Source organism: Hesperophylax consimilis, chromosome 7 (genome assembly GCF_061612785.1).
Source record: "Hesperophylax consimilis isolate HC1 chromosome 7, BYU_Hcon_1.0, whole genome shotgun sequence".
Lineage (NCBI taxonomy): Eukaryota > Metazoa > Arthropoda > Insecta > Trichoptera > Limnephilidae > Hesperophylax > Hesperophylax consimilis.
The window spans coordinates 73,291-84,687 of NC_142842.1; the positions used below are offsets into that span (position 1 = coordinate 73,291).

Below are 11,397 nucleotides of genomic sequence, written 5' to 3' on the forward strand. Positions count from 1 at the left end.
CGTAGCCGGGTCGGAAAGGCCGTCTGTAGCGGCGTAGGCTCTCTCGAACCCGTCGGCGAGTGTTTCAGCTTTTTCTTGTAGCGAAAGCGCCGTCCCGGGGCCGTTCAATTTCTGTAGCGGGGGGATTGTGAAATCTTTATGTCTAAGCGCGCTAGCCATTTTCCATAGGGAATTATCCTTCGGCGTGAGTGATGCGACTTTTTTGTCCCAAAGTTCGCGCTTGAGTTCTGCGATTTCGGTCTTGATTTCCCTCTGCAGGCAGTTGTACGCTGTCTTGAAATATTCGTCGCGTGTGCGGTGAAACATGCGTCGCAGGCGATTTTTCTCCTTGATGAGCGATAGAACGTACTCGGGAAGCTTGATCGTGTATGGGTGTATTTCTTTTAGAGGAATGTGTGTATCTTGTGCTGTTTGAAGAATCTCTGTGAGAGTGCTTGTAGCTGCGTCGATTTCTTGTGGCGAGCGCAGAGTTCCCGAAGTGAGATGAATTCGTTCGTTGACTTCTTTTTTTTAATCCTTCCCAGTTCGCTTCCTTGTAATTGCGCTGTTTTCTGGGGGTCCTTGAAGTTGTGCCGCCTATAGTAAAGCTCACGGGCAGGTGGTCCGATGACAGCTCGTCTAATGTGCGCAGTGGAGATATTGTCTTAGCATTTTTCTCGAGTACTATATCCAATGTACTCGGATATCTAGATAGTTGCGAGTAGTACGTAGGTCTGTCGGGCGCCATTATCGAATAGGTATTTGTCTGCATGTGTGTAAAGAGCGTATTTCCGTTCGCATTTCCTCTGTAGTTATTCCAATAGTTGTGTTTGGCGTTCAAATCGCCTCCCATCACAACAATCGGTCCCAGATTGAGCAATTTATTGAGATCTTCTCTCACTAGGTTACGTTGGGTGCAGTATACGGAGATGATGGTGTGCGCTCTACCCTCTATGGTGACTTCGATAATCGTGGCTTCGGCGTACTTCAACTTCGGAGCGGGGATTCTTGTGGACGTCATAGATTGCCGAACGAATATTGCGGTTCCTCCGCCTGATCTTTCCTTTCGATCGTCTCGATAAATCTCGAAGCCTTGCACTCTCAGCGGTACACTTGGATTCAAGTGGGATTCTGATAAGAGAATAATGTCGGTGTTTAATTCGTTTGCCAAAGCGAGCAGTTCGTCTGTCTTGTAGCGCACGCTAAATGCGTTCCATACGAGGACTTTCACCATCTCGGTATTAGGCATCGAGGGTGTCTAGAAGCTCTATCAGGATGACGAGCTTGTCTGCTCTTGATGTGCAGCGGGCGAGCTGTGATCGCATCCTCAGGAGTCCTTGGAGCAGGGCCATCAAATCCAGGTTGTCCTCTGGGGAGTCGGGCGCGCGCACGTGTTCCTGCTGTGGGCGGGGCTGGGGGCGGGGCTGTGGGGGCGGCACGGGCTCCCGCTGCTGTTGGGCGGGGGCGGTGCCTCCGGCTACGTTGGCCCATTTGCGTCCATCCGTCCTCGGCTGAGGAGGTGGCCTGCTCGGGTTCTGTTCTGCCGGTGGGCGTTGGGCCCTTCTGGCAGGTCGCTGCTGTATGGAGGCGACGTACGCTACCCGCTTGGGGCAGCCTCTGTAGTTGGCGGGATGCGGGCCTGAGCAGTTGCAGCATGCGGCGGGCTCATCTCTCGTCTTCTTGGGGCATTCTGCCGAAGCATGCTCCAGTAAGCATTTAACACACCTTGCTGTGTGCGAACAGTTTCGGGACCCATGCCCGAAGTCTTGGCACCTGTAGCACTGGGTGCCGTGCTGTAGGTGATTGCTCCTGTGCTTCTGGAGGGGAATGCGGCAGTGGCACAGATATTTGACGGCCGCACGCAGCTGTCCCATGTTGACTTCCTTATTGAAGTGTGCTAAGTATAAGGGATACTCAATTGAGGCGGTCATCTTAACCACCTTCACTGCTGGGAATCCTTGTGATTCCAGATCTGCCTTGATTTCTTCCACTTCAACGAGCGGCAGGCCCTTGATCACGGCCTTTTTCGTTTTTTCCGCTTCGGCCGTGAATGTGTGGAAGCCGCGAGCCTCCGCTCGCAGTCCATTGGTGAGGGCGCGATGGTCCTCCATCGTGCGCACGAAGATGTTGGCCGTGCCGCCCCTGTTGTACCTGAAAGTAAAGAGCTTACCAGCCCCCAGATGTCCTTGGACCGCAGCTGTGATCTGCGCGTGTGTCATGTTCCCCAGGGTCATCACAACCGGGGGAACACGGTCTCTCCTGCCAGCACCTGCGGGGGAGAAAGTATGATTAGTATTGGCACGCTTTATACGCGGCGCGCCAGCGCCTTCGCTTACCTCGGGCAACTCTTCAAATCGGTTGCCACACTGGAGCGGTTGTGGTCCCTGTGGGGACATGGGCCTCTTCACGGGGTTGGACGGCCTCGTCCAGCCTCCATCCTGGGGGGCAAACGTCTCCATCGGCTGCTGCGGCCTCGGGGGCGCCACGTAGGCCGACGCTGGGCCTATCGGGGGGCGCGTGGGGGCAGGACTGGGTCCTGTTGCCCAAGAGGGGCCTGCTGCGGGCTCCGTCATCTCGGTGGCGTCGGGCGTCGTGGAAGCCGTGGTGGTGGATGGTCTCCGGGTCCTTGGGTCCTCGGGGCGGGGCTGTGGTGCGGGGACCGTAAGGCGCACGGTCCCGGTCTTAGTGCGAAGCGCAATTTGGTGAGCGCCGGGCGGTACCACGACCGGGGAGTCCTCGTGGTCAGCGGGGAGCATCCTCGTCGGGAACATCTTTACTTGTTGTGAGCGGTGACTCCTCTTAAAGATGGAGCACGTCTCGGGTGCTTGCGGGCGGTTTGTGGGGGCCAGCGTGGATCTTCGTAAGTTGAGTGTTTTGCGTAGAAAAGTGATGCCTTGAGAAAGGCAGTTGGGGGCGCGAGCGCCTGCTCAGGGGGCCGGTGGGATTCCTCCGGCCGGCAAAAGTAGCGGGGCCTGGCTGAGTACACAAGCCAGACAAAAACGCTTTTGTGGTTGTATCACAAACCACAAAAACCAAAAATCCTCTCTATATCTCTATCTCCTATCTATCTTCATATCATTTACGCCAAAATCACATGAACACTCAAACCCCGAAACCGCTTGATACCGTGTCGCCGATACAATTGGAAATCTTTACATCACAATAACTCAATCAAATGATGCATTATATGTGATTAATCAAGATAATTACATAGCAATATAATAGCAGAACCTGAAACACATCTAAAAATAACCATCAACCACCTCCCTCGGAGCCGCCAACCTACGAAGTGACCTCCGCCTAGGAAGCAACTCAGTATTTACGTAGACCCCCCTCTCTACCACCCGGAAGAAATTCCATGATGGCCGCCGAACTTTCGACCAATCACAGCGCGGCATATCTCTTTAGGATTCTTATCAAACATTGATAACGAAATTCAATGCAACTAATTGTGATAACATCAAGCTCAATTTACAAGAAAATGATGGAAGATTCAACCCCGGAATAAATATCAACACGAAGAAATAATTATATGGTAATATAATGACATAAAAAATCATACCTAAATATGTTTGTTACTCTTTGGGAAATGTTCAAACCAAAGATATTTAACTTCAAACCCAATATGAAAATTTGTATAATTTATTAAACAATAAATAAACGAGACTGGGGGAGATGGTTTTGGTAGACTGAACTGACTTGGTTAAAGGTATCAAATTAAAATATAACTTTCCTCTCAACAAGATAATTGCAGAGAGGAAAAATACCTAACCACTTTACTCCTCACGAAAGAGGATAGAACGCCTCCGAGAGGGTTCGATTTGAAAACGTTCTATAAATAGAGAACCGAATTCCATACAAAGTCAGTTCAACAACTACCTCTGAAAGGGAATCCTCTCTCCTGAAAAACCATCTCCAAGTCTCCAAAGTCTCAAAAATTATTTTCAAGTGTTTTTATTCAGTAGTAAATTCAGCTTTTTGCCAGTAATAAATTCTTTTCGTCAGCTCAGATCTGGAAATAAATTCCTCTCTGATCGTGGCTTCAAACTCCACTACAAGCCTCTACAACATCTACCAAGACTGAAAACGCTGAAAAGTGTACCCAGCTACCTTCGTATCTACAGTTATTGTACGGGCGGTATATTGTCTCGTACAGCTATCAACGTTATATATTAAGCTGCGGGAATTTGAAGCTAAACGCGAACAAAGTTGGGAGAGTTTAGAAAATAAGTTGCACAATTTTAAATCTTGAATGTAGTTTTTCTCATCCACATGCTTACAGTAATAGTCGTCACAGGTAGCGTGGTCGCCAAACACATGTTTAATGCTATTTAGAATATCTTTATTTAAATTCCCGACTTTGGTATCCATCAAACAATTTTCTGAAATCCTATATTTAATAGCAGATGTGATTGATCTACGCAAGCGGAGTAATCTTTCACTAATAATTTTGCGTAATCGTATAGGGTACTGGGTATCTAATGAAAGTAAATTGATTTTAGTTATATAATTACGTAGAAGGTGATTCCGACATTCGATGTTATATTTGAATAGTAATATTTTCTTATATGTACTACAATCGCCATCTGCTATTAACTTGGAATATATCACTCCGTGTGTGGCTAATGAGCTTATTTCGGATTCCATGCCGCTTGAAGAGCCTACGTAATTCTTATAGCACTTATGTTCGGGTGTATTATATAAATAAATGTCAATACTGAATTAAATCCTGATTGCTTCTCTTCAACTATCTCCAAGTTAGATAATGTACACTCATAAAGAGAGTCGTGCTGCGAAATTTTGTATAATTGATTTAAAAAAAAATTTATATCTACTATTCTTCTTCCTTCCAGAATAACGGGTTTCTTCTTTTCCTGTGTAAACAAAACTTTTACTTTATTTACCTCAATTGAAAATAATATGTATTTGAAATTCTTTTTACGACTTCAATACGTTCAGAAAAAAATTATATGTTTAAAACAGTTATTACTTTTTCAGAATTTTTCTCAGGCGACATCGGTTCTTCCGACATCGGATTATTGATATTTTCAGTATTTTCCTGATGAAATAAAAACAATATTAGAAAAATTATGTTCATTCACTTTTCAATTAATTTTTTGCATTAGACGAGTATATACAAGTGTATAAATTACCTGTTGTAATATAGGTAGAGATGGTATATCGCTAAGTCTAGAAGCAAGCATTAATTGCACCTTTTTTCCTGTGTTCTTTATTCTGCCTCTTGATTTTTTTCACCCTGCTTACTAGCGAATACCTGTTCTTCTTTTCTTTGTTGCCCATTCTAAACAATTAGTAACCTCTGGAAAAAAGATTTAAGGATTATTATATAGGTCGGTTTTTGTATTTATTTGCAGATGATGAACGTACCTACATCTTAGAAGTAACGATGCGCTCTGTCAAACTAATCATTTGATACGTTTAAAATCCGTGATGTCGAAACATATCAAAAAAGTTTAACTGTCGTGTTAATCAAAAGCGATTTTATTAGTGACAGTGTTATCCACTAACTCCATTTTGATCTTGCCTAGTTAATCCAAAAAAGGTTATATGTAATCTGTGTTTTTTTTTTTTAAAACTAACTACCACACCTATAAATCGACGGCATAATCTGGGTTATAAATTTGAGAATGTTGTCTATTTATTTGGGGATTCCGTATCAGTAATGAAACGAACTCTTCACAAACACTTGAATTATTGAAATATAAGAGAATACCACTCCTTAGTAAAAAAACTCATTTATTTTACCGTAATTTATTAGATAAATTATTATATTGTTACAACTAATATAACTGTATAATTAGAAATTTATGCAAAAGCACAGTAGTGTGTGAATAAATAAAACTAGGAATATGATTCTAGTGAAGGGGCACTCTCTAATATTCTGTGCCGCTGGTTGTCAGCCAGCTGCAAGTGTTGCATAAAACGAGATTTATAGTAAAAAAGTCAACTTGGGCTAGAAATGATACATAATAACATAACGACTAACCTTTAGTGTGATCTCTTTTCTTATGTGCCTACACATGTGCGTATTTATTTTTTGTAAAATGAAACGTGCTCTCACGTCGAACTCACCTCGGTTACTGAAGATAAATAACTTGCGTTGTGATTTATATAATGCGGTGATACAAGGAACAATATCTTAGTATTAAAAAACTGTTTTTATTTCTTTAAGCATTGTTTTAATGCTTTTCAAAATTATTTTATTTTCTAGTCGTTTAGATGACATTGACGTGGTGATAATGTATTTATTTAAAATTCTTCTGTATTTAGAAAGGATATAATCGAACTTAAAGCTATTTTCTTAAAGCTAGGTTCTGTAAATATTTTTTTACGCAATTGTTTTAAACATTTTAAAGCGTTTTGTTTTCTCATTGTTTAGAAGAATAAATTATCTGTTCAAAACATAATATTATTTTCTTATAAACAATATGGAAATTTGCTAAAAACTGCGTCAAAAACCGCAATTATGCTGCGCTTGCGGTAACATCCCCTTAAAGAACATACTTTAGAAAAGAATTGTTTAGGGTTAAGATTTGTTTGTGTCTCAGTGAGTTCGATGTAGGATTTGTAGCACCTAACAGATTCGATTTTGGATAGTTCTCTTAGCTGAGAAAATTTGTGATAATGCGCCAAGTTGTTCGTACATTTGAATAATTTGTGTATTTTCTTTTTCTCGATTATCAACTTCTTTAGTTTCATGCTGAACCAAATGGGAAACTTAGGCTGGAAATAAGTTCCCTTAGGTACAAATAAGTCTATGGCATGAGTTATACATTCGTAGAATTTAAATGTAGCATCGTTAATATTGATGTTCGATTCAAGAAATGTCCAGTCAGTTTGGGCGAGATATCTGTTCATGCTAGTATAGTCACCTTTGTTAAATTTGTAGTGGTATGTAACCGTTGATTTTAAGGTAACATTTTTGAAAGGATTAGTGAAGTTGATATCGAGTGGTGGGTGATATTTATCTATTGGTAGTCAGAAGTAATGAGTCAGAAGCTTCAGTAACACAAACGCTAGGCGTGTTAGTAAAGATCAGGTCAAGACAGTAACCTTGACAGTTATGGATCGAGTTTAGTTGGAACATGTTCAAGTAGGCAAATAGATTCATTATTATGGAAGCTTGAAGGGAAATATTACTATATTACTATTTGTAGAGGAATCCGGTATAAGATTTTTATAAAAATCAAGAAAAGTAAGTTCTGTCCAGGAATTGCCGTAATGCTTCTCTAAAAGATTGTTGACATCCCTTAATTTCAGTTGTTTTACCACAACATTTCCAGGTTCTATTACATTTGAGTTAATCATTGACATATTTTTATTACCTCCACAGAAATTCTTGTAGTTCGCCCAAACGGCAGAATAATTTATTTCCCCCTTCATTAGAACATTATTATTTTTGGAACTTCTTTTTATAAGAAAAGTTTCAGTTTTCCAATCTCTGACTTGTGCATGGGAGCCTAAAATTAGAACAGTTTCAAAATTTTTGCAATAACATCACAACATTTCATCAGGACGTACAATCGTTGACTTTTTCTTCAAACACTTCTCGATAATTCCAAATACCCGGTCGGCAGGCATAAATGAGTGCCTTGTAACAGGGAATATTAGTTCAAGTTTTTTCACGGAAGATGGTGCTTTGGAAAACCAACGAGAACACATTCCAATAACTACAGAATTTTTATTTTGACCACGACATCCATCTGCCATTAATCTTATAGTAGTTATTCCACCCAGGCAGACTGTAACGGACGTTGTTGGCCACATTATTTATTTTTATCAAAATATGTTTTACATTTATAAAATGTGCCTACCCCACGCCACTGGCGAAATCCTCACTCCCCGCCACTGTTCATTTTGTCCCCGTTTCGGCCAAAACGGCCTGAAAACTTTGACTCCGAAAGGCATCGATACTGCATCGCGCGCCTACCTCTGCCGAGCGGCACGATATTCAAATTTTACTATGTACAATTTATTAAGAAATATCAATTTATTAAATGTTGCAAATGTCTATATTTTACTTGTACATCTCCTCGGCGGTAGTTAAATAAACACTATTTGCTATGTGCTACCACTGAGGAGATATTAAAAATGGTTAAACATATTTGTATAACCATTTTTGTACAATTATTTTTACCTTTTTTGCCTGTACAAAAATCCAGGAATCTCGTAGCATAGTGAATCTTTTCTCTTTCTGAGTGCTATGTTACGGGGGACCTGAGAAAAATACTAACATAACCATTTTTACAAATTTGATCGCTTCAAGATCATTTTTACACTTTTATTTACAAACTTTTCTTATTTTCTGTCGTATCTTGGCAAACTAAAAATCTAGTTGTCAAGGTACACATTCTTATACCTACTATGTAATTAAACTATGTAATTGTTATTCAGGCAAGCCTGCAAAATCTTTGCAAACTCGCAAATTTAAACGTCTGCCTTCGGCTATACCACCGGCAAAATGAATATGCGACATTTTGCCGGGGTATATAAACGCATTACTGGCGCGGATAGAATCCCCACCACTTTTTGACTCACAGCTCAATGTCGGCTGCGAGTCAAGCTTATTGCATATAAGCAGCAACATAAAAAAATAAAAATCAGTTCATCTTTACCAGCAAAACAAGCGTTTTATTATCAACAAGTGACTCCTGCCCACCATCTGCCTCACCTCGCCAAGTCTTCTGCTCCAAACCTTCTGGCGTTACCTCATCAAGATCAGCCGGCCCTCCTCTGGAAAACCGCCAACGCCAGAAGCGAGCAGAGACGACAGCACACCCAGTGCCCAACATTCACCAAGCACCGGGTACGGGAGGCAGATTTTTCATAAATTTGCACCACTATCATCATCATCGGCCGTAAAGGAGCATTTTCATCGGTTGAAAACACGGTTTGGAACCTGCGCCCAAATCTACAGTCTTGTGCGGACTCCCGTCCAGTACACACACATTTGAAAGTCTGTGGTGGAGGGCTGAAGCAATTTCACTGGAACTTTTGGAATGAATGTTTTCCTTACAGCTAAATACATTTCCGCTGGTTAATGGTTGCTTGGAACAACACAATTGTCAGGTTATAAAAATATAGCTGGCAACTATAGTATGTATGCCTGTTGATCTGGGACTTTAGGCAAAATAAGATTTTTTTCACAGTCAAAGGATATGATCACTAAATCATCTCTTTGTTCCTTTAAACATCTAAAAAATGCTTTGTATTTAATCGAGTGACATCTTTTCTTCAACATTATTTCAGTTTTTTTACAAATATCACCGCTGTATTGCTTTAACTGTTCATTACACCCAAGGCAAATTGAGCAAACATCGGTACGTGGTGTACCAAACCCGAGGTTAAATTTTGAATTGAATATTCCTCTAAAAAATGTGTGCTCTGTGCTCAAATTTTTTTTATCCGCTTCTTCTATACTTTTCTTCTTTACAACAATTTTTTAATATTCAAATCTGGTGAAAAATATTTCCTTACTATTGATGCGTTGCGGCAGTAATGTCCTTCTTCGCTTGGAATTTTTTTGATGCAATTTATCAAAAATTCCGTATTTGCCGTGTATTTGTGCCTTTTGTGATCACCACCACATGTTTCGTTTGGCAGATGGCCTTTTTCATAAACATTTTTCATAATGTACTTGAACACTTGTAATGCCCTTAAAAATGTCTTTTGGCACACTGGAATTACACACTTATTCTTAAACCGGTAAAAATTTTTTGTTTGAAACTGTTTTGAAAGATGTTTTCCATTTTTTGAATGCTTTCTTACAATTGTATGAGGACTTTAATATTTTGCAAGCGGTGTAGGTGTCTTGATAGTTTTTTTCACATTTTTTGTAAAAAAATATCATGAAAGTTTTTCAGGTCCGACATTTTGATCAATAAACATTTGAATGTTTTATTATTGTGATTGCATGATGGTATTTGGTAATTGTTTTGCCGAATATCTGAATTTTTTTTTTTTGCTGTATATAAAATAGTTTAGTACCTAATAATAAAATAATCAACGTAAAATATATATTTTATCACAATATTGTGTCGGACATACTGCTCCTGACTCGGCCATTGCCGTTTGGCGAGTCCCAAGTTGAAGAATGAGCCCAGGGCGCAACCGTACGCGACCCTGGCCATATGACTAAAGTCGGCTTGCGGGAATTAGTCTCGCTCGGCCTTGGTTCATTGTATTATTGTCACTATTTTATCTAACAGGTAGTACTTTAGGTAACTTCTCTTAAAACTCTGAAACATGAAATGTGTTCATTGGTCCATTGGCCAATGAACAAATAATTGTAAATTATAATAATTATGACAGTAAATAAAACATCGTAGTGTGGCTGGAGGGAAGCAGACAGAGAGGTTGTAGAGAAACGGCCATACGCCGTCTTCACGTGAAAGAACGATCGGCCGTGCGCCGTCATCGTGTGAAAGAACGAACGGCTGTACTCTGTTATCATGTTCTGTGATAACGCGCACCCCTGCGCCCCAGTGGTAGCGTTCGGGCAGTGCGGAATTTGCCAGTGGCGTGGAGTTGGCACATTTTATAAATGTAAAGTAATTTTTAGAAAAAAGTTAAATATGACCAACAACGTCCGTTACAGATATTTTATTTGGATGCCTTGAAAGAATTGGGTTTTTATATGTACAAATATGTACATATGTTTATATGGCGGGCGCAAACAAATAATAACTTGCAAAAAGTATTTCTTCATTAAATAATTAAATTAGTGCCATTTATGAATGTATACATTATAATGTGTGTTCCGTGTACCTTTAATGTTACTCCGCCCTGTTCCTTATTTTATCAGAAGTTACCTAAATATATATTTTTCTCGTTATAGAATTTCACGGGGTACATCACCACCCACCACTTACCAGAACAGCTGAGTACATACCAAGAAATTTCAACCTGAATCGCTACACAGCTGCAACACTCCTGGATTTTGGGAAGGCGTTCGGTACAGTATGGACAGACGAGCTTGCTCATAAATTGCAGTGCACAAACACACCCGTATACCTAACAAGACTGGTTTAAGAATACCTTAGGAACAAATCCTTCGGATTCTTCATCAGAATTGTTTTTCGAAAAAGATGAGCCCACCACATACTGCAACTGTGGAGGCTCACATCCAGCCAATTCCAGAGGCTGCCCGAAGCGAATAGCGTACGTCGCCTCAATCCAGAAGCAACCCAGACAGTCCCAACGCCCGGCACAACAGGGCCCCAGCAGGCCACCTTCTCCTCCCTCCGCGAGGACGGATGGATGCACCTGGGCCAATGTAGCCGGAGGCTCCACCCCCGCCCAACAGCAGTCCGAGACTCAGCTGTCCCCACAGCCTCGCCCCTAGCCCCGCCCACAGTAGGAGCTCGGGCGTGCGTCAAAATCTGCCGAGGATGACGT

The 11,397-nt window shown here is 41.3% G+C and overlaps 1 protein-coding gene across 3 annotated transcripts in view; it reads left to right on the plus strand.

Annotated features, from left to right (window-relative positions):
- Window positions 1-10,974, plus strand: part of LOC149422099 (uncharacterized) — a 60,539-nt gene extending 49,565 nt beyond the window's left edge. For 2 of the 3 annotated variants that reach the window (XM_089633603.1, XM_089633602.1), the window contains exon 5: window positions 10,838-10,974. The gene's annotated coding sequence lies outside the window, so the exon portion shown is untranslated. The remainder of the gene's footprint in view (window positions 1-10,837) is intronic. The other variant, XM_089633601.1, reaches the window with a different exon arrangement.
- Window positions 10,975-11,397: the final 423 nt, after the last annotated feature.